Raw genomic sequence first — 23,391 nt, 5'->3', positions numbered from 1 at the left:
TCACCCTTACAAGATGTATTTAGAGAGAACATGAGTACTATTTCTCAAATTTGTAGTCTCCTATTAATTTTATGGAAGTGTGTGACCATTAAGAGAGAAGATATATACGTTGTATACGTAGTATTCATAGATCTGTGAGCAACCTTTGTTCTTATTCCCAGAGAGAAACCGTGGTCAGTCCTTGAACAGATGGGGGTTCGTCAGAATTTATAACTCGTAATCTAGCGGGCACCCGTGGTGAGGTTTGGCAGTGGCATGAGGGCCTGCTCCCACACTGCCAAACTGATAATCAATCCCTAAGTCTGAAGGTAAATAGCTTTACCCAACGAAGGTCAAAAAGTATCTGTGACTAGAAGGCTTCTTTGGGGGCAAAAATTTAATTTAAAATTAATTTCCCCTCTCAGAGCTTTTCCGACCGCTAACCAACGGCTTTAGCGGGATGTTGCCCATTGGCTATATAGCCTGTGGAACTCTTCTTGGATAGACCCGGCTACCTTGCCCCACTAAAGGATTTCGATTTCCATTTCAGGGACTAAGTGCTAAAGCAAAATCTCTTACTGGTATGAAACTAGTTGGTATATCCGACCCAGGGTCCATTGGGATCGACCTGTAATTGCACCTAGGTCCCTGTCAAACGTGATCATAGACTATCATTGGCGCTTAGTGCTTTTAGACACTATTTTTCCTTAAATCTCCTAAAATTCACATCTTCTGGTCCATTGATTGGGTCTATGTAATTTTTGTGTCATTTTGCTTTTGAATTTTACTCTGTTTTTATAAAATTGGATGAGATTTTTTTTATTTTTTTTTTTGTTTTTTACATGGTTTAATTGTTTTGGTACTTCTAAATGTTTTAAACTATTTTTTTAAGGTAAGCCTGTCTCCTCTGTGCCATACCTACCAGGGGTTGAACTAAGGTTTAAATGCTTAATCTTGTGACTGGATTTAATGGATTAACGGCATCATTACTTTTGATGGACTTCCATCCACCCAAATTTAAAAAAATCACTTTCTTACAACAACTACAACAATACACAACACAAACAGCACAACAAAACACACGAAAAACAACCCAGTAATAGCACAATACAGCAACACAACAATGCAAAACAATTTCATGCAACAAAACACAGCACAATAATGCTCAAAACAACAAAATAACAAAGAAACAATACAACACTAAACATAAGGTTCCGATAATACATACATAACCATATTAGCAGCACAACACAAGGAAATATGACACCACAATACAATATAACAACTTCCTTCCACACCCACACAACACAGTTCAGTTGCACACAATAAGACAACAGCAATCCAGCAATAAACAACTCAAGCTAAAAACAACACACACACACAATAATAGCACAGCAACACATTAAACATAATATTAGACAATACGCTACATGGCAATATATATAGAACAACCCTTCACAGTAGCAAAACAGCATTAATAACAGCATAAACACACAAGCACTTGAGCAACAGCACAATCACAATGAAGTACCACAAAATAGAACAGAACAACAAACAGACAACAACACAGTAACACACACACTAAATGCAACATAACATACCAGCAAAACACCTTAACACAACAATACAAGTACAAAATAGCAACCATACTAAGGCAATTGTTTTCGGTATTATTGTGGTATTAGATTGTGGTTTTTCTTGTGGTGTATTATGTATTGTAATTTTGTTGTGATTATGTTTTTGTCATGTATTGATATTGTGATGTGCAGTTATGTTGATATGTTGTTGTAGTGTATAGTATTGCATTGTGTTGGGGCTCCAAATAGTATTAATCAGGATTTTTTAAAGGTGCAGTAAATTAGGGCTTCTGCGTTGATAAGAAGTGTCCTTGATTTGCAATGTCTATGCATGTGTTTGTGATAGAAAGCTAATGTGGCTATAGTTAGTGCTAGGTATGTGCAGACTACATTTCATTATATGTTACATGTCTAGCAGCGAGTAACAGATACAGGGGTGTGAGCCACTCATGATAGGGGAGTAACGTGGTCATCTGTGACTTGATGGGGTTGGTCCAAAACATAATATAGGCCATGGCATAAAGGAAGTAGTTCTCTGAATTCTGTGGACACCTCTGACATGAGGGTACCTACTTCTGGGATAATGCAACCCTAGCATGATGGTGGTATTTCGTGGCATGCTGTTAACATCCATGGCATGATGGTGCCCACTCCTGCCTAATGTTTGCATTGGCATAATGGTGGTAATTCTCCATAAGTTGTGGGCATTGTTGGCACAATGGTTCCTAGACATGGCATAGCACTTGCACCTATGTAATATTGGTCATTTGTAGAGTTTTAATAGTACTATCACTTCTGTTGAGTTCTGAGCGTACATCATTGGGTTAATCCTGCTGCATGTATGTATGCAACTCACTTTTTCTAGTAAACCCTGCACAATCAGTGAATTTCAGAGGGGAATAAGAAGTCTTAGTTTAAATACTGGCAAAATAAATGAGTTTTTAGGGCCTTCCTGAGGGAAAGGAAACTCTGGAATGGCCGGTCCGAAGCTCTGCTGTAAAAGGAGGAGAGTTATGCCTGAGGCTAGCTACCCCACTATGTAAAGAGATCATAGCTACAGAAACATCAACCTAAAGATATCCCAGCTTTGGGAAGGAAGGAATTGCCTTCACAAGAGCTTTGATGCCTTGTAGGGAAAGCCAGAGATCCCTGGAAGTCACAAAGCCTATCCGCCTGCTTTCGACCAAGATCTCCACCATTGGGACATGGAACGCGAGGACCATGTATTTGATTTGATTTGAAAAACATGTTTCCAGAGAAGGAAATGCTCATAGGCATCAAAGTGCTGTAATCAAGGTGATCTGAACAACCTGTGGACAACAACACCTATCCACAAGGAATGCTAAAAAGATCAGCCTATAAGGTGAACAACCAGGTCTTTCATGTTTTTCTGAAAAGAAAATGCATTTTAATACTTGTCAGGTGATGAGCGAAGATTTCTTCTAGATGAATACCAATGAAACATCACCTTGATTCCTTTCGGGCTGGGACCCTGAGCCTCTGTGAGACAGGCAAGATAGCCCAAGAACCAGTGAAGATAAAAAAATACAACCTTGCCATGCTTGGCATCAGTGAGACCCGATGGATACAGTCTGCACAGAAACGACTGGCTCCAGGATGAGCATTGCTGTATTTTGGACTCTAGGAAGAGAACGCCCCACACACCCAGGGAGTATCAACAGAGCCAACTGAGCTCTGCTGATTGGATGGGAAGCCCACAAACCCAGGATGATCACAGCGACCTTCCACACAAAGAAACATGAATGTTATCCAGTGCTTTGCACCTACAAATGATGGCAAAGAACAGGAAAATGAACAGTTTTACAACAGACTCTAGTCCATCCTGGAGAAACCCTTGAGAGAGACATCACCATACTGATGAGGGGCCTAAGGGCCAAGATTAGACGCAACAACACTGGGTACAAATAAGTCATGAGCCACCATGACCTTGGCGACATGAACGAGAATGGTGATTGGCAAGAAGATCTCTGTGCCCTGAGCATGCTAGGTGGTAGTGTATTCCCACACAAAAAAATATACAAGGCAACATGGGAGCTACTAGACCATTCATCAGAGAATCAGATCAACCATGTCTGCATTGCCAAGAAGTTCCGAAGGGCCCTGCAGGATGTGAGAGTGATGGGAGGAGCGGACGTGGTGTCCGAACATCACCTTCTCATAGCAAGGCTAAAGTTGAAACTGAAGAAAGCATGGATGGACTTGACAAACCAATACCAGCAATATAACACCACCCTCCTCAAAGATGCATATAAATTCAGTGAATACTTAGTCATCCTCCGTAACACATTTCAAGTCCTGCAAGAACTAGAGGTCAACTGAGGCCCAGTAGCAAGTCAATGGGAGAAGATCAAAGAAACAGGAGGTACTATGTCCCATGAAACACCAGCATAAAGAATGGATCTCCAACGAGAGATAGAAGAAAAAAACTGCATTCAACACTAGCCATGAAAATAGCAGAAAAAGCAAAAACTCAAGGCGAGTGCATTAAAACAAACAAGTAAGCTCAAGAGACGCTTAAGAGTAGACAAGCGAACATTCATCGATGGTCCTGCTACAGTAGCCCAGGAAGCAGCAAGCCATGGAAACTTGAAAGAACTCTATGACATAACATTTTAACGACAAAGATGGGAAGAGAATCATGGATAACAAAGTGTAACAATGAATATGGATGAAGCACTTTGAAGAACTGCTGAACCAGACAGTGCTGCAGTATCTACCAGACAAACAGCCAGCTGACAAGGATTTGCCAATCAAGAAGCTGGCTTCCACAAAGATAAATCCTACACAAAGATAAATCCTGTACAAAGATAGAGATTGCAACACTGCACATCATCATTGACCTGGAACCCTCAAAGGAAAAACTGAAAAGAGGAAGGCCAACAAACACCTGGCGCAGAAGCCTCAAGGCTGGCTGCAAGGAGATGGGTAACACCACGAGTCAGATTGAAAGAAAAGCCAAGAACAGAGATGGCTGGAGTGTCCTGGTTGATGGCCTAAATCCCAGGAGGGGTAGTAGGCACAAGTAACTACGTAGTGAGGAAAAGGAGGCTAGGTAACGTTCTCAGGTAAGTTAGCAGAGAGTTCCAGAGAGTCATGGCTATCCTGGATAAGGAATTTTAATGGCAAAGCTTGCAATGAATTTCAGTGATCCCAGTAGAAGGTAGACCTTACTCCGTAGTCCTTGCTGGACAGTGAGGAGAGTAACTAGTGAAGGCTTTTGAAGTGGATGTCTTTGTATGCCATGCAGCAGATTTATGTGGTGGAGTTGTGCAGCCAAGTTTATTCATGAGACCAGTCTGGCCATTGAGTAAAGAAAGCTTTTAGTGGAGTGAGGCATGTTTGGAGGACCCCATCAATCATGGCATTGCCAGATTCTAGACGTGAATTGACAAGGGTTATTCCTAATTGGAACACTTAACTTGCACATAATCCCCTAGTATATGGTGTAAAAAGAGCCTGGAAATTAAATGTCAAGTGTGGACTGCAGTACATGTTGTGCCATACACTCCAGTGTCAGTTCAAGCATGGCTTCAGGCCTCCCCCAGTGTAACCTGACTGCTGCGTTGTAAAACCTGCAGTGCGACCTGTCAAAATAACTCTTTTTGACTGGAGAAGTACTTGCTTGGAAATATTAATTAGTCACCCCTATGTAAGCTTTGTTCCCCAGAAGGTGGGGTGCATGGTATTTGAAAGTAGGACATGTATACATTTAAAGCTAACATGTCATTACTGAGATAGCACCCAACAGCTCTTCTCACTGTTGGAAGGGTGAATGGCCCAATGAGAAACACTGGGAAGAGATACTACATATTCATTTTCCTATCTCTAGTGAGTGACCAGCCAGAAAAATGATTAAAAAACAAATCTATTTTTAATATTTATTAAAACCCAATTCAATGGTAAAGTGGGATTTTTAATAAGCATCAAGGAAAGTAGCTTTTAGAAAGTTACATTTGCACTGTCTGAAGCACATGGAGGCTAATTTGTATCAGCTCTCCTGCAGTAACCCAGTGAGTAAAAACAGCTCCCAGAGCAGAGATAAAAGCTTGGGCGTACAGAGGAACATTAGTCACCTAATTTACATCAAAGAGGGCTTTCCTGCCACAAGCACATGTTAGGCGACACCTTAAATGGATCAAGCTGTTGTCCTCCAAGTCAGGCAGGCATCAAATCCAGTGAGGAAGAAATGCCCCCAGAACTGTTAAGGCTTGACCACAAAGGAGAGGATTGCTCATTTCCCTGGCCACACCTCTGGGTGGGCACACAGGTTCTGCACAAGGGCAGAAAGGTTTTTTCATCTTGGATTTTAGATTGAGGTTCACTGTGCGGTAGGGTTACCCCAGGAACTTTTTCTCCATTAGTTATAGTGTGACCACAGGTCGTCTCCACTACCTAAGTTGGTAGATATAAATGTGGCACCCCCTGCAACCACTTCCAAACACTTTTTAGACAAGTGGAAGAACAGAAGAGGTTTGAACCTGCTGTCTGTGACCTGAGAGGAGCACCCTGAAGGACAGGACAAAGATGTGTACATCAAGGGTGACCTTCTATGTGATTACAGGGACACAACGAGCTGCAAGAGGCCTTATCCTGATGTGCCCAGGTAAGCAGTATAAACTGGAGATTAACTGTGCCCTGATGTTGGCCTCTGCTGGAGTGAGTCTTGACCATTGGTTGTGTCTAACTGGACTTCTCCAGCCACCCCTGAAAACTGGGGGCTTAGAACATTTTTGGACTTCAAGGTCTCAGACGACCAGGACATACCACCCAAGCATATCCGCCCAAGGCACGACCTCACTCAACTAAGAAATCAGTGTTCTCCCACTCAGAGTTTCTATGCAGGAGCAAATTTGATTCAGCTGGCCCTTGGTCAGATGGTATCTGGCCTCATAGGACCCACTGTTGGATACAAACTACTGCCTTGCTTCGCTGCAAGATTCTGAACTCCAAAAAAGATTTTATAACAGTCAGCTTCCTTTGTAAGATGACAAGGGCTTTAGCAGACTTGGAGCCCGATTTATATGTAGGCAGAGGGGTAGCTCCATCGTAATGGCAATGGCATTCCCTCCCACACAAGTCAGTGGTCCACCTACCCGATTTAAATATGGGTGAACCAGAGGTTTAATCATAGTGGAGACTACTTCTTCTCTGCTGTGATTAAACCCCTCAAATGGTCTAAAAGATATACAGGAAGACTGCTGGAGCAGTTAGTACGGCACCTATCACTATGAATTAATCATGTATTTGTACAGCAGATCCAAAAGAAAGACGGGTGCACAAGTATGGAGGATCAGCCAAAATAATTCCTCTGCTGGGCAATTAACATGGCAATAAGAAATATTGCTACTCAGCATTCCAAAGAAAAATCTTGAGAATAGTGTGTATAAATCAAATGGCCATGCTTCCATTAAATACAATACACAAATCCCATTATTGTTCACTTCATTATTGCTGATCTTCTTATGATTTTTTTTTTTTATTATAGCCATAGGCAATGTGTTTCATTCCCCTTGGGAATTCTGCAGGGATCCTTCATGTTGATGGAGCACTGCACCAAACTGCAAAATGTACTCCAATGCCCAGGAGGAGAAATGGGCCACCCACATAAATATAATGTGGTCCATAAGTCACATGCCAGGCAATAAATATTGCTTGACATGTAATTGAGTCTGATCCAGCCCTATCAAACGTTCAGAGATTCATTATCAGTCATTATTGGGTAAGTTGCCATCTTGCCAGTATTGTACCGGTCTAGCATGCATTTTCATGTCTATGCTGGAAAAGCAAATGGAAAACAAAAAGAACCTATATTTTTCTATTTCATGACAAAGTTAAAATAGCACTCAAGAAGAAATCACCTCAAAAGTGCTTTCCAGTTGGCTATACTATACCTAAGCAATCTGTAAAACAAACAGAGGAGAATTGCCAGACTGAAAAAAGAATGCAGAGAATTGTATACATTATATACAGGCACCAGCTAAGGGTACTTCCAGAACCTCCGGCTTTAGGGAAGAAATTGTTGTCATTTTTCTCAGAAAAAAATAGGAATTCAGTCTGGATCATTAGAGCATGGCTAATCATCCATGAGGGTAACCAGGTGCTATGATTTTGCTGCAACCAGTCGAAGAGCCATGTCTTCAGTCCTTTTCTGAATTCCGTGAGAGGAGGTGCTGTTCAGAAGTGGCGGGCAATGCTGTTCCAGTACTTGTTTGCGAGGCAGGAGAATGAGCGACATCTGCTGTGGCTTCGGTGGATGCGGGAATTGTGAGCAAGGGAGGTGGAGCACAGACATCTGTCAGGATGCTGGTTCTTGGTTGTGTAGGGCCTTGTAGGCATGTGTCAGCATCTTGAATTATCATATTATCTGGATGGGGAGCCAGTGGAGGCTCCTGAAGTAGGGAGTGATGTGGGTCCCTTTGAGGAGGTTGAGGATGAGTCTGGCAGCCGAGTTCTGAATCGTCTTGAGTTCCTTCAGGATATGGGTGGTGATTCCTGCATAGAGTGTATTTCCATAGACGAGTCAGGTAGTGACCAGGTCCTAGATGACGGTTTTCCTGGTGTCGATAGGGAGCCATCTGAAGATCTTTCTGAGCATGCGCAAGGTGAAGAAGCAGGGAGAGGAGACTGCATTAATTTTGTATCATAATGTTTGCTACCCAGAATGATGCCGAGGTTGCAGGAGTGGTTATTGGTGTAAGTCCGGCAGGCCACTCGGTTGCACTCCACCGGGATGTGTTATTTCCAAAGATCAGCACCTCAGTCTTGCCATTGGTGAGCTGCACGCAGTTGGTTTCCATCCCTTCATTGACACTCGTCATGCCGCTGTGGAAGTTGATCCTGGTGGTGGTGGGGCCTTCTGGGAGCAAGAGGATGAGCTCGGTGTCGTCTGCATAGGAGATGATGTTGAGGTCATGGGTGCTGACAATGTCAGCCAGGGGTGTCATGTAGGTGTTGAATAGGATGTGACTGAGAGATGAACCTTGCAGGACGCAACAGATGATGCTCTTGGGTACCGAATTGAAGGGATGTAGGCATATTCTCTGGTTCATCTGGTGAGAAAGGATGCAATTCAGTTTGGGGTATCTTACTGGATCCTAATGAGTCTCATGATGAGGGTGTGGTGATGCAGCGGTAATTTCTTCAGGTAATTTCTCAATGCAAAACCCTCATGCTACCTCTAATTTACCGCTGAAAAGGTCTTGGACCCTTGACACCATGTATTACCTTCAGGAGACTTTAAATAAACATTCCTAATCAAAATTGCAATTATTATTTAAGCCAAGAAAGAGAGTTGTTGAGTATTTTAAAGGGTTTTATTTTCTAGTCAAAAGTTAATTTTTGTCTGACCCTTTATTAATTAGTAAAATATCAATCGGGTTACAGAATTTGGAAAACAGGAAAAATAGCATGAATACAGAACATATTACAGTATCTGTATCATATATGTATATATAAGTATCACATGTAGAAAAGAAAATGTGGTGCAAAATGTCAGTCAAAACTCTTAAAGAGTTTCTAAGAAAAATAATCTTGCAAGGCTAATCAATAATTAAATAGTTTGCAAAAATCTCCCATAAAGAGATATAAATTCATAAGACAAATAAATCTTTTTAGACCTAATTAATTAGTCCACGCATAAACTTAGAATTTTAGTATCTAAATTCTAAAAAGCCTTTCTATCTGTTGCTGCTCTCTGCATCTCTGCCACTGTGACAGGAGCTGCTCCTTGAAAGCACCCCCTCCTTCACCAGACCTTGAAGGAATGTGGCCTGGTGCCAAAATATGACGTGCAAGGACTCCCTGAAAAAAACATGAGCAAGGCAAACCCTCCCCTCTCCTCAGACGCAATCTTTACCCTCAGCGATCTCCTCCCGCGACATTTCTCGTATCTAACCCATATGAATGAAGCAGAGCCTAAGCCAGAGCCAAAATGAGCTAGAAGCCAACCACGCCTCCAAAGAGGTCATTATTTATACTCTAATTCTTGGTAGACTACGCAAAAATGTTTTCTGATCTGAAAAGCTTGTACTTGATTGGTCAGTGAATGATGGCATGATGGCATGAGGTCTCACTATCCTGACTCATTGAAAATTCTAGAGCATACCAGTTTTAACAAAAGAGCGCAAAAGATGAATACATTTTATATGTTTACCAACATTTACTAGGAAAAATGTTTCTATCTTTTCCTCCCTTCCTGTCATATCGTAGGCTGGACAGATACTTTAACTAACTCTGGTACATTGGCACAATCACAAGAATGTACAGTTCACAGTGGCCTTAACTCCTTCATGTCTTGAGGAAAGCTGACACAGTCTGCGCATGCTCTCTTCTTCTAAAGCAAGTCACAGCCTTGCTGGATTCACAGGCAGCCATTTAATTGTAGGCCCAAAACAAAACAATCACAAAAGAGAATATTAATTTCATGTAAATCAGCCATTATGTTTCCCTCCCTCATACTAATGCTCCTTATAAATGTTTACCTAGCCACGCTATTAGTTTAAAGCAGCTTTTATGATTGGTTATGTAAAACATGCAAAAATGTGCAATGTATAACATAACATTAGTATGCATTAGTGTAAATTTTAAAAGCGCACACAGTTAATACAGCGCACACAGAAACATGCTTTAATTTTTTAGATAGCTTTTCATGCAAAAAAGCATTTAGCCCCATGTGTAGTGTTTGGTGCATTTGTTAATTCACACACATTATAAAAAGAGGTGTTTTAAACTAAACATGTTTATCAAAATATGCAACAAGCCAAAGTCTCTTCAGACAGGAATAGTGAATTTAGATTACAAGGATGAGCTGGGAAGAGAGAAACACATTCTATTAATCTTCAAAAGCTAAAAAGGACACTTTTCTCTACACTGCAAAAAAACACATGTTAATTCAGCACAAGCATTTCAGACTGACTAGGCCTCACTTTCATATTTTTCATGTGCCATGTTTTTAACTTGCACCAAAATGTGTGTGTCAATTTTAAATGCCGCCTGTCTGAAGCACAAAAATAAACAATGCCTGACTCCAGATGAAATCTGATCCATCAGTTGTAGGATACAGTGCAGAACCATGCTGAGAGGTCAATGAGGATTAAGGCCGCTTTATATCGTCGGTCAAGGAGGGTTCTGATGTCGTCGGTGACAGAGATCAGGGCAGTCTTAGCAGGGCAGTCTTCGTGCTGTGGTTGGCATTGAAGTAGGTCTGGGAGGTTCGTAGCTGGTTGTTGTTCTCCAGGTGTTCAGTGAACTGTTGGTTGATGGCTTCTTGAGTACTTTTTCAGGGAAAGGGAGCAGCACGAATTGGCGGGAGTTCTTGAGTTATCTGATGTCAGCGATGCGTTTCTTGAGAAGAGGTCTGACTCCTGCATGCTTCCATTGATCAGGGAAGGTGGCCAAGGTGATTGATGCATTGAGGATGGAGGTGAGTTTGCCGCTGCTTTCCTTGTCCTCGAGATTGAAGAAGTGGTGCGGGCAGGGGTCCATGGGTGCTCCGAAGTGGATGAAGTTCATGATGGCTATGGTGATCTGTGTAGGAAGCTGTCCTCTAATAGTGAACGGAGGATTGTGGGTGGCCTTGTTCAATGTGAGGAGGCTGTAGCTGTTGGTGGGTTGGGGATCGAACCCACCAACTGTAGAAGGTGGAAATCTTGTTGTGGAAGTAGTCCACCAGAGTGTTGCAGAGTTCCTGGGATGGGGGAGATTTGTTCCCAGTGGCACACAAGCAAGAGAACTTTCTAACCCTTTCAATTGGTAGTTTACCCTTCCACTTGTTAATTTACAGATTCAATTGGTAGTTTAAAGAATAACGTCTTGACACAGAAAAATCTGCCCCTCACTGACATTGAAATTGCCATATCCTTGTGAGTAAATAAAGAAATCCCAGAGAGAGGACATGCTGCAGACACACATCAAATATTAAGAAATTAATACAAACTGACACTTTTCTACTTTTCAATGGGCCTTGGTAGGGCCGGTGGGTTCCCTTGGGTGGGCCAGGCCCACCTGCACAGGACCAAAATTGGTCAATCTCCTTGGCAGTGTATGCAATCCCGTTAATGTGAAATAATCTGAAAATCATATAATTTGCCTCAGAACAAATATTTCCAAATTGGGTCCCAGACGTTTTTAAAAACCAATTGCGTGCTATATATTTAACATATTTAAAATGTTTCAATTATTTCTACAGCTACAAGAAAAGAACTAACATGAGGGAGGCTGCACAGTGAACTAATAATGCAATCTATTAATTTGTCTATTGTGATATATGGGAATAATATAACGTATTATTTAGTGTAAATCATGTGATTGTGTCTAAGGTTCTGCCATGTGCTATAAAAACCAAAGTAAAACAGCAAGCAAAGCAATAAATAAGCGATTACTTGATATACAAACTTTTGTTTAAAAATATAACCTCAACGTAAATGTGATTTGTTCTCATTTTTATGCAGACTTGCAAGGCGAGCCACAGAAAAGGAATTCCTGCCACGCAAGCGTTTCTCCTCGCAGAGAGCTGGCATGTGACTAAAGACCGTCATAAATTCAAAAGCAGTAAATTTCACAAGAGGGTCCAGTGCCCCTCACAAACCGTGTTTATTCGCCTTCGGTTCATGCACCTACTTTGCTAGACAGTCATAAACTTGAACATGAATCAGACAGGACGGTCTGCAGAAGGAACAGGCGATGCTTTACAATTTCCAGAAGTGCCAGCCCCACGGAATGCGGTCATTGTTATGAGTGCCACTGAAACGTGCTTTTCCTAGCCGAGTCTGCACTCATTTCAGGGGCTGACGTCTGTGCTGGTTTCGATTTTGTGTTTATTTGGGTTATGGGAATTCGTAGTTGGTTGGCAGGTGAAACAACTTTTCCTAACAATGGAGAACCCGCAGCTCTAAAAATGCGTATGATTTACTCATTTAGTTTTGTGTCTGGACAGCACTTACTGGGCCTTTACTGGTGAGCTTTTCACACCAGCCCAACTCCTTTCCTCTCCTCGCTCTATCTCTCTCTCTCTCTTTCCATCGCTCCATCCATTCTCTCTCTCTTCTCTCTCTTTTCTTGCTCTCTGATCCTTTCTCTCTACCTCTTCCCTCCCTCTCTTTCTCTCACTCTCTTAAAGGCCCCTGCCATCAGGAGCAGCTCCTCTGTTGCAAAAGAGCAGCGTCACCCCCACCTAACCCCCCCCATGAAAAATAAAATGGTAATTTATTACCTTTTTATTTTTCAACCCCTTCCCGAACCAACCATCAGGATGGGGACAGGGTCGCTGCTGAGTGACATCAGCAGGGAGGACGGTGGGCTGTCATTGCACTTATGTTTAAAGTGTACATGTGTTTTTTTGGTCAGAACCAGAAGTCTTGAGACGCCACCCACACATGCACATTTTAAGCATCTCAAACTCAGCTTTCTTAAGCCAGATGGGTTAGAGTCAGTGCAGGCCTCCAGGACGCTGTGGAGCGCTGAGTGAGGGCGCTCCTTCCAATCAGGGTGCTGCTCCCACAGCATGAGAGCAGCTCTCTGGTTGGTCAAGGGAGTTTAAAATGTATTTACTTATTTTTTTGCATGAACGCCCGCCCCGCTCCCCTCTCTCCGTAGATGCTAGTCGCTACTGCCTGCCATCCACCACTTCCCCCTCACTGTGCCAGCTGCAATTAATCTCCGACTGCAGGTACAAATGACAGAGACTCCAGAATAATCCCATGGATTCCAAAACCTGCCTCCAAGGGCTCAAGCCCACTAGGGTAATCCCTGGTGGAATGCTGTCCCGCTCAGGACAGCAGGTCTACCATTGAGACTGAAGTGGCACATATGTGCCCGCTGAACAGGCATTGCTGAGTTACCTGATGTAAGGAACGTCGAGTCCTTTTACAACTCAGGTACATAGCACCAGTCTTTGCCTGTGGGACACAAAATGTGGGATGGGGGGTGGGGGGGGGGGGAAAGAAAGCCAAGACTGTTTATTCTACATCACAAACGAAAATGGTTTCTATAATGCCTAAAAATCCAAGGACAGAATAATTAATGGGGAGGCTTCAAATTGTCAGAGTGTTCATATAGAACTAATAGAACTCCTTCCCTCCTCATATCTTCCACGTCCCAATTCTCCCATCATAATGTGGGTCTACACCCTGGAGGCAAATGCACCATTAATGGACCTCTACTCCTTATTTAAAGTTTGAGATCACAGGAAGAAACAGCGGACAGTGTTCTATAGCACTAAGAAGGTGCAGAGACCGACCGTTCCTTTGCCAAGGTGCCAAAGCAGAGACATTGTTTTTAAGCAATCAACTAAGTTAATGCCCTCATAGCAATATAAAATTGAAACGCATTACAAATAAAAATGGAGCTTAAAGTTTTGAACATCATAGAGGTTGTAGCTTTTGCTTCTTAATGTGGGGAATTAGAAGCATTAATAGATTCTCAAAGAAATAGAAACATAGGAGGCAGACAGGTCAACTTTCTGACAAATAAACCCCAAAGTTACTCAGAAATACACACACTGGGATCAGCCGTAGGTGGATATATATTCAACTACCTGTGTCAGTGCTTCTCCGAAACTCAGTCTAACTTCAAAGTACACATTTCCATAGAAACTGAACTCTGTGTAGGCAAAAACAGCTCCTTCATATCAATTTGCAAGTGATATAAAAGTGAGTTACAAAGAGATTTGTGATGTTGTGGGTCTACAAGGAAAAGACAACACCTTAGACATGTCAGTATCTTGAACTATTCTTTATTATATTGTTCCCTCTCAGTCACATTTTGTTCCTCCCACATGGTTTTTGTCCTACCCTGCCCTTAAATGACCTCCTTCTCCGCCCACTTTGCCCTAAATTACGAGTCTGGCAATCCACGGACCGACAAACTCATGGGGGTGTGGCGTTGGTGCCATTGACCCACCACAGCCACCTGAGAACCTCCGTTCCCTTGTTTTGTTGCAGCAGTCAGGAGGCATCAATATGCGTTGCGGGACCGCTGCAGTTCCACCAAGCTTATTAGGAGTTTCCTATCCTCCATTGTTTTCATGGTGGTTCCCCTTTCATGAAAACCCTGGCAGAGAGGAAACAAGGTGGGGCCCCTTGTGCCTCTGTGCCCTTAGTGCAAACAGGGGGGCACAATATGTGCCTATTCCTGTGTGTATGCACTCCAGTTCCTGCACAGCATGGACTTTCTAGTCCATGCCTTGCAGGAACGGTTTTTGGTGTTCCCATTACGGTGCCCATTTTTAGAGGCACCGCAATGGCAACGCCCCAAAAAATCCAGCCAGACAGGAGGAAACTCCTAATCAGGCAGGTGGCCCCACCACTGGTTTGGCAGTGCGGTGGTGGGCAGATCCAGCACCTCACCACCAGAATTGTAATCAGACCCTTAGGGTCCAGTCCATGTGACTAGAAGTGAAGTCAAGGGTCATGGCTAGGAACCCGAGAGGACTCTGTCCTACATAGTGCATGTCCGCAAGACATGACAAGATTGTGTTGTGGTAATCTGGATCATTAGGTCTGAATCCTGAAGGACTTTTTCTCTTCGGAATCCATAACATGAATTATTCTACAACTATAAGGATATATCCTTTCAAACACAATAAACAGCACAGATGTTCGCAGATACAAATATCCCATTAAGAAGACGGGACACACTGCTGGTGTGTATCCCAGACAAATAATTTTCGAAGAAATGCCATATTTTTGGTAGAGTAATATATTCTTCTGCAGGGCAGTAATGATGGAGTAGTCTTATATAAACAAGTGCAATCACTATCTGCTAGTGCAACAGGAAAACATCTGAGTCCATTATTAACAAGGTTATTTCTATCTTGTCCAAATCAACATGTCTTTAATGGCCAGGGGAAGCATGGAGTCAACTGTTGTCCCATAATAGGAAGGGGATCTGCATGTCCGACTCGCTGTGATAGGTCCCTTGGAACTCCAACACCACATACCAGAATATCCCAGGCAGAACTGACAGTGCCATGTCACCACACCTTCGAGATTTAGACCAGACACATTGTAGCTTCAAACTTTTCCACAGCAGAGCCTGTTTTGCTGATCCATCCTTTGGTGTGGCAGCAGAAGTGGGTACTGCTGTATTGCATATGAGTGCCCTATCACTATACTCTGTGAAGGGTGATGGCTTCCATTCAACAGTTAGACCACCTTCCTCTGAGCACTTACTTAATGAAGATCTGTAGATTGCAGTAGGTGTGTTTGCTCCTCCCTTGAATTTACCTCAGTCAAAAACAATCTAGGGTGTTCTATGATACCATCGATAATGTTTTGCTGCTACTTAATGAATTGTATTGTTCAATTAAATTGTATTCCTCTGATTACATACGTCATTTCCTTTACCATGGGTAAACAAGATCAAATCATTTGTTGGGCATGGACTTTTCTTTCAGTTTGCTAATAAAATCATAATGCAGAAGTGGACTGCCATCCTCCATATGTTCTTACATTTTTCATCTGCCTCACGTTTGCTATACCTACTACAGCTACTGTAAAAGAACCTCAAATATTTTATTGTAGTTGGCATATGCAACACCTTTTCCAATGGATAATGCGTATAGAACAATTATTTAGAAGTCCCAGGATGCTGTGTTCATTCCTGTGGACAAATGGACTTACAAACAATTGAAGCCATGCATTGAAGCCATCTGTTGGGTGACTAGTCTGTTTTCCAATGTTGATGTAAATGCTTCACAGTATTTTATATGGAGCTTCATTATTCTAAGTGTTATAATAACAGAGCACTCGTTCTAATGATAATCAATTTGCTGACTTCAGAGGAATGGGTCGTTCTTTGAGATGTCAACATGTGACCACCTTTAGATAAGTACAGACATCAGCAGACAAAGATTAACTCCCTCACAGAGTTGGGAGAAGTGTTTTCCTTCGCCTGCAAAGCTGGGTGAAGTCAAGAAGCTTCTTCAAAGGCAGATGTGGTTTTCTGGCTTTACCGAGGTGAATTTTAACTTTAATGCCATCAAGGCAGATGGTACACATTCCAAGGATGGGGCATTAAACTAAAGAGAATTAGTACCCTAGTTTTAGTCACTACCTCTTAGAGTTGCCTTTAGGACTGAGTGGTACAGCTCAAAAGCAGAAGCTTCAGTATCCACACACAATTTATTCTCCAACTCCTGGAAAGCCCAGTCCACGCAGTGGGTTTTCCAGGACTTACATCACTAGGACCTTTAGCAGGCCGGATATGAAGCCTCACAGTCAAGCATTCTAAATTTGAGTGACTTGGGTAGGGGCACACACGTGTTGGAATAACTATTTAATGGAATACCATTCCTGAGAAACCATTTCATCTAAACGGTTTAGTGGAATGTTTCAAGATGGATGGCATTTACCGTTTCAAAGAATGCATTTTTTTTTTAAGTTGGCTTCTTCATAATTATTTTTGAGGTGTAAATGAAATGGTTGCATGTCCTAATTTCAGAAACATTTTTTGTCAATGGTATTTATTTCAATCCTTAGGCAAGATTTATATATTTTATATTGTCAGACAATGATTTTGGATGGTTTTAATTCACTGAACCCTCATCAACTCAGAAAACCATCCATTTCTGCCCCCTAAAAATTTCGCCCTATGCATAAACTCCACCCATCCCTGACTCTTAAAATCTAACCATCCTTGAAACATAAAAGTCCTTTCTATCCCTAAACCCCCCACCCATCCCTCAATCCCTAAAGCCTTTTCTACTCCTAAACTGTATCCGTAGCCTCAACCTAAAACCCCCTAACTACCCATAAACTCCACTCATACATAACCCCTAAAAACCACCCATTCATGAAATGACCCCGAAAGCCCCCGACCACCTCTAAACTCCCCTATCACTGAACCCTAAAACCCTTTATTACATACTAGCAGCCCGTCCCGACGTTGTCCGGGAGCAATTAGGCTTCAGGGCCCCCGCCCGCCCCGACGTTGTCCGTGGGTCCCCCGGAGCCTTCCTCCATATATTGCAGTATTATACCTCTATGTTTACTTTGTACGCTTTTGTAACCTGCACACGTAACTTTTTCCTCCTGTAATGCACCGTTTGGCTGACTTTTTTAATGCTCCGTTTGCTTCCTCTTGCTACCTGCACACGTCACTTTTTCCTCCTATACCTCTATGTTTACTTTCTATGCTTTTGTAACCTGCACACGTAACTTTTTCCTCCTGTAATGCACTGATTGGCTCACTTTTTTAATGCTCCGTTTGCTTCCTCTTGCTACCTGCACACGTCACTTTTTCCTCCTATACCTCTATGTTTACTTTCTCCGCTTTTGCAACCTGCACACATATCTTTTTCCTCCTTTAATGCACCGTTTGGCTCACTTTTGTAATGCTCCGTTTGTTTCCTCTTGCTCACGATTTTCATTTTTGCTTCATGTTTCTGCCGCTCACCGCTCCTAAATAAATAAATAAATAACCTACCTCATCCGCCGCTCACTGCTCCTCCCCGCCTGTCCGCCGCTCCTCACCGCCTGTCCGCCGCTCCTCACCGCTCCTCCCCGCGCCATGTCCGCCGGTCCTCTTCACGCTCCTGGACGCCGCTCCTCCCCGCGCTCCTCACATCGGGCACGCACGTCGCGGCCGGCGCTTCTTCCAAGGGACTACTTTTTTTGTTGTAAATTTTTTAAATAACGTATATTTATTACGTTTATATAGCCTATGTCCATCTGCACACCCTGACGATTACAACGATGTATCGGGTGTGTGGATTGGCGCTGTGGTTCCCGAGTTTACCCGCCTCAAAGGTTCAAAGTTCTTCCTTTATAATAGTAGTATAGATAAATCCCTTCAATCACTGAAACCTTAAAACCCCACATCACCCCAAACCTTTCTCATTTCTGAAAACTAAAAACTCTTCACCACCCCAAAACTCTACTCATCACTGAATACTACAAACACTCACTGGCCCTAAACTCGACCCATCCGTAAAACCTAAAAAATCTGAATATCCCTACACACCACCCATTCCTGACCCCTGGAACCCCCTCACCACACCTAACTCCACCAATCCCTGAACCCTAAAAATCCTCATTGTCCCTAAACCTCACCCATCCCCTCACCCCAAAAACCCTCACTACACCTAATCGTCAGCTAAGTGTGCAATTGTGAATGTTTCCGTAACATTGTCTTTCCGTTTAAATGTTTCCTTTAATTTTTGATTGCTTTGTATTTCCTTAAAATGATCTTCCCTTAAAATATTTTTTCCATGATTTGGTTTCCTCCAATGGGGTTTGTCAGTTTTCGTTTTTCCATTAATTCACACACATCATGGGATAGCTAGTGACACCGAGTGGCAGCAGGAAAATGGTTCCACTGTTGCACAAAAGCACCATTTTTATCACCTTCAAAAAATAGTATGTTAGTAAGTAAGGAAATCATAAACAAAAACTATAAGAAGTTGTCAAACAAAGTACTTTACAACTTCACAATTCACCAATCTTGCTGATGATACAATTCCACCCGTATATTGCAGCACATTATAGATCGCACTCTGGTCCTGAGTAAGTACTGAACGTTATTGGCGGAGTGGTAACTCTGCCACCATAAACAAGTGAATTGTGCTGTAACATTCTGCCAGTAGTGGGCAAATGTGAGTTAATTGCCACAGTTGTGCAGCGGCCCAGGAAGCGGTTGACTCTTTATTGAGTCCTTTTCCAATGCGATTTTAGCAGCTGTATTTTCTGACTGGTAAAACTGGACTCATTGTTCCCACACCTTGCAAATTCAGCTGCAGGAACACCAGACCCCATATAATTGTGCCAAGCAGAATCCCTTACGGGAAATCCTAAGGGCACAGTTTATGATCGGGGCCTATGTGTGTTCTAACTGTTGGAAATTGCAAATTAACTAGAATTTCTTGATAAAATGCATACGTTTCAAGCTGACCCATGTAGGAATATTGTTTGAGCTGCAAACTAAGAGTGGCAACAACTAAGAATTTCCTGGAGGCGTGTGCTTCCAAGGGAAAACAGTATTTTATAAACCTCCACCTACACACAGATAGTATCAGCTCACTGCATGCCAACAGTATGAGCTATTAAAGGACTCTTAAATTGTAAATCTCTCACAGTAATATTTCTGCAATTTTTCATCACTATGCACTTTTTCAACCCGGCACAAAATAATATTAAGCCCAAGAAATATGTGGCTGTTAGGATACCTAGGGGCCCTATCGCCACAGGAACGTCACCTTTATCGACATTCCTGTGGCAATAGGGGCTTCACCTTATTCACAAGGCGACGTTAAGCCACTTAACGTGGTTTAACGTCACCTTGTGAATAAGGCACCCTTTCACGCTATACTTAGCGTGAAAGGGATGGGCAATGGGTAATGCGGTGGCCGTTCCGCCGCAACACCCATTGATTTTGACGCTGCCCCATATTTAACATATTTACAAGTGTAGTGTAAATATGGGGTAGTGCCAAAATTAACACCAAGAATAACCTGGTCCTAAACAGGCGAAACGAGGAGAAATGCTTTATTTCTCCTCGTTTTTGCTGTTTCTATGTGTGCTGGACATTGCAGCACACATAGAAACAGCAAAGTGCCAATTATGATTGTTTATGTGCAGGAAGGGATACCTTCCTGCACATAAACAATAATTTCCCACTATGGTGCAAAGGCGCCTGTGTTGGCGGTAGGCAGCTAAATTTAATGCCAGTGCAGGGAGAAACACAGGGCTGCACCGCATTGCTGTAAATACGGTGCAGACCTGCGTTTCTAAATATTAGTTGTAAATATGCCCCCTGGTTGTCCCACTGAAAACGTCCTTAATTAATCATGGTTGAGCACATTGGCAGAATTACTTTCTTTTCATCCAGGTGTGCTGACTCTCATGGTGTTGGCACAAATAAACTGAATTAAAAAGATTAGATTTACCATAGGGAGATTCCACAGTCTGGATGTAACTATAGAGGCTCCCTGTGTAAAGTATAGAAAACATTTTTTTTAATTATTTGCTAAAAAACATTAAACACATTAAATATTTAATTGAAATGTAGAACATTATAAAGAAATACTACATCACTATTAACTTAGTTTTAAAATAAATCTGTAATTAATAGGAAATGTATTAAGTTACATTGAAATAAATTAGAAAATAAATTCTCACCTAAGAAAAAAAATATGTTTTGAATATGCATGAATACTTATTAAAAGTAATGTTTCACCAAAACTAAATTAGTCATATTTTAATAAAAATGCATTGTTACATTAATTTTTAAATACATTTTAAATAAGGGATTTGATAATTTAATACTTAGGCCCTCATTACGATGATGGTTGGCCAATCGTCTGACCCACATCGTAGTGGGAATCGGACTGCATGGCAAGAGTTCAAGGTCCCACTCGCCGATTTACAATGCCACCGCCTATTGCGGCTTGTGCTTCCGGCCAGAAAAAAAACTCCAGCACAAGCCACAATGGTAAAAGGTATGTTTTCAAACACCTATGCACCAAGTGGTGCACGGTGCATGGATGTTGGCATAGCGGAGGCCCAGAGGGGATAGGAGCACTGCTAGGGGCCCCCAAACTCACTTAGCGTCTGCTTTTTCATGGCGGTCGCACTGCCATGAAAAGGCAGAGGGAAAGGGACATTTAATCCCAGCAGCAGAGCCTATGCAGGTGCTGCAGCCATTCAGGAATTACCTGTCTGACCGCCGACCCGACGGCATCGCCAATCCTGACGGAGGCGGCTGTTTTCCTCCCCACCGCAGCGCTCTGACCGTAGGCATTGTCATCCGGCGGTCGGACCGTGCCTTGGATGTCGGGCAGACCACCACCGATGGCCTGTCAGTGGTGGTCTGTACGACATTGCCATTGGGTCTAAAATGTGTACTATTTTATATTTACAAAAAAAATATATTTATTATTATTTTTAAATACTTTTATTTGTTTTAACAGTATTTCCTGTGGGGTTATAATTTCATTCCGTACCTCCATTATTTTGGGGTCGATTCCAATTCGGGAAACTAATCCGTACAAATTGTACAAATCCGTCCGAATCGTGTAGTACGATCCGTAGGAAAAGAATACGTACGAATGTGTGCGAATCGTACGAAAAGCAAGGGAGAATGCGTACGAAACGGACCCTCACGATGAACCGTACGAATCGTAAACTTGCTGTACGACCCGACAAGTACGATCTGGACCAGGGAACGAGAACGCGATTCGTACTGAAAATGTAATCTGAGCAATTTGTACAGAGAACGACACATTCACATACACACGTACCCCTGCAATCATGAGGGTACGCATCATACCCCAATGCACCGTACACCTACGCACCGTACACACATGCACCGTACACCTACGCACCGTACCCTGCAATCATGGGGTGCACTCGCATACCCGGGTGGTCCGTTTCGCACGCGGTTCGAGTCAAAATATGCTTTTACGGACATTTTAAACTGCCGTAGAAAAAGAGTTGTACGGAGTGTTGTCGTAACGAATCGTATTTGCTGCTTCAATCCGTACGGTCGCGTACGGCATGTTCCGAATGCGAATTGTACGTATTTTTCAGTCGTATGGTCTTTCGTATGATTCGTACAGAGATCTGCTTTGGGTTCGGATCGTACTTCATGGTACGTAGGGGGACGTTGAAGGTGTACGATTCGTACGGGAAAAATGCTCCGTACGGCGATTCGTAGGGGATTTTGCCGAATCGGAATCAACCCCTTTATATGGGAAAGGGTGGTTGAACATGTGTAGTGTTGGACTTACTTCTGCTTTTTATTTTGTTAGTAGTATCTTCCATTCAAATTTTGTGAATAAACAAAAAGTAGTAAACTTACACAAATGTGTAAATCACTCAAAAGTGTAAGTTACCATTTGTGCGTCAGGCCCTAAGAGTAGAAATAAACTAATATTATTTCTTTATCAATTAAAAATACAAAAACAAATAAAAAATATTTACTGGAAAAAATATACAATCACCATTATGAAATTAAGTATGACACCAAATATTAAAGCATAATACATTGAATGTATATACATTAATTAAAATGACTAATTTACAGAATAAATATAATTAGCCACCTAACTGTTAAAACTATTAACTAATTTTTAAGTAAAATATTACATTCTATTATCTAATTAACACATTAACATAAACAAATAAATAAACTATTTAAAAACAATAATACATTGTACATCAAAAAACCTCCCACCCTACTTCCTATAAACCCAACAACCTGCACACAAATAAAAAAAATCAAATAAAAATCAAGTAAATCTTTAAATAAATTGCCAAAAGAAACATAATATAGACTTCACAAAAATTAATTACACATAATATTCATTAAAATGTTATTAACTCTTAATGCAAAAAGTAATAGAACAAAATAATTTCAAAAAGTTATTTTGTAAAACTAATTCCAAAATGATATTAAACACTTAAAAAACTAGGGGGCGGATTACGATGGTGGGAAGTCCGTCACCAATGGGCCGGCGGTGGCAGACTTCCCCCCATCACCCTTAAAATTCCTACTGCCAAATTACGATGGCGGTGGGAAGGGGAAAGGTACCTCGGCAGGCGGAAAGACCGTCCGCCGTGGTCCCGCAAGATGGGCCTTTCCCACCCGCCTTCCGGGACCAAGTACAATAGGGTTATGGCGGCGGTGCTGTGCAGGCACCGCCGTGGGCATTATGATGCCTGTCTTTAGCGGCGGAATTCCCGCCGCAAAAAGACAGGTGGAAAATGCCTTTGGAGGCCCATTGCGGGCCCCCAGGGGGGTGGGGTGCTGCATGTGGGGGGGTACCTACTTGCATGTGCAAGGTAGCAGGCACCGCACAGTGCCTGCCACGTTGTACATG

This window comes from Lissotriton helveticus, chromosome 2_2 (genome assembly GCF_964261635.1).
Source record: "Lissotriton helveticus chromosome 2_2, aLisHel1.1, whole genome shotgun sequence".
Lineage (NCBI taxonomy): Eukaryota > Metazoa > Chordata > Amphibia > Caudata > Salamandridae > Lissotriton > Lissotriton helveticus.
This window is presented reverse-complemented; position numbering follows the sequence as displayed.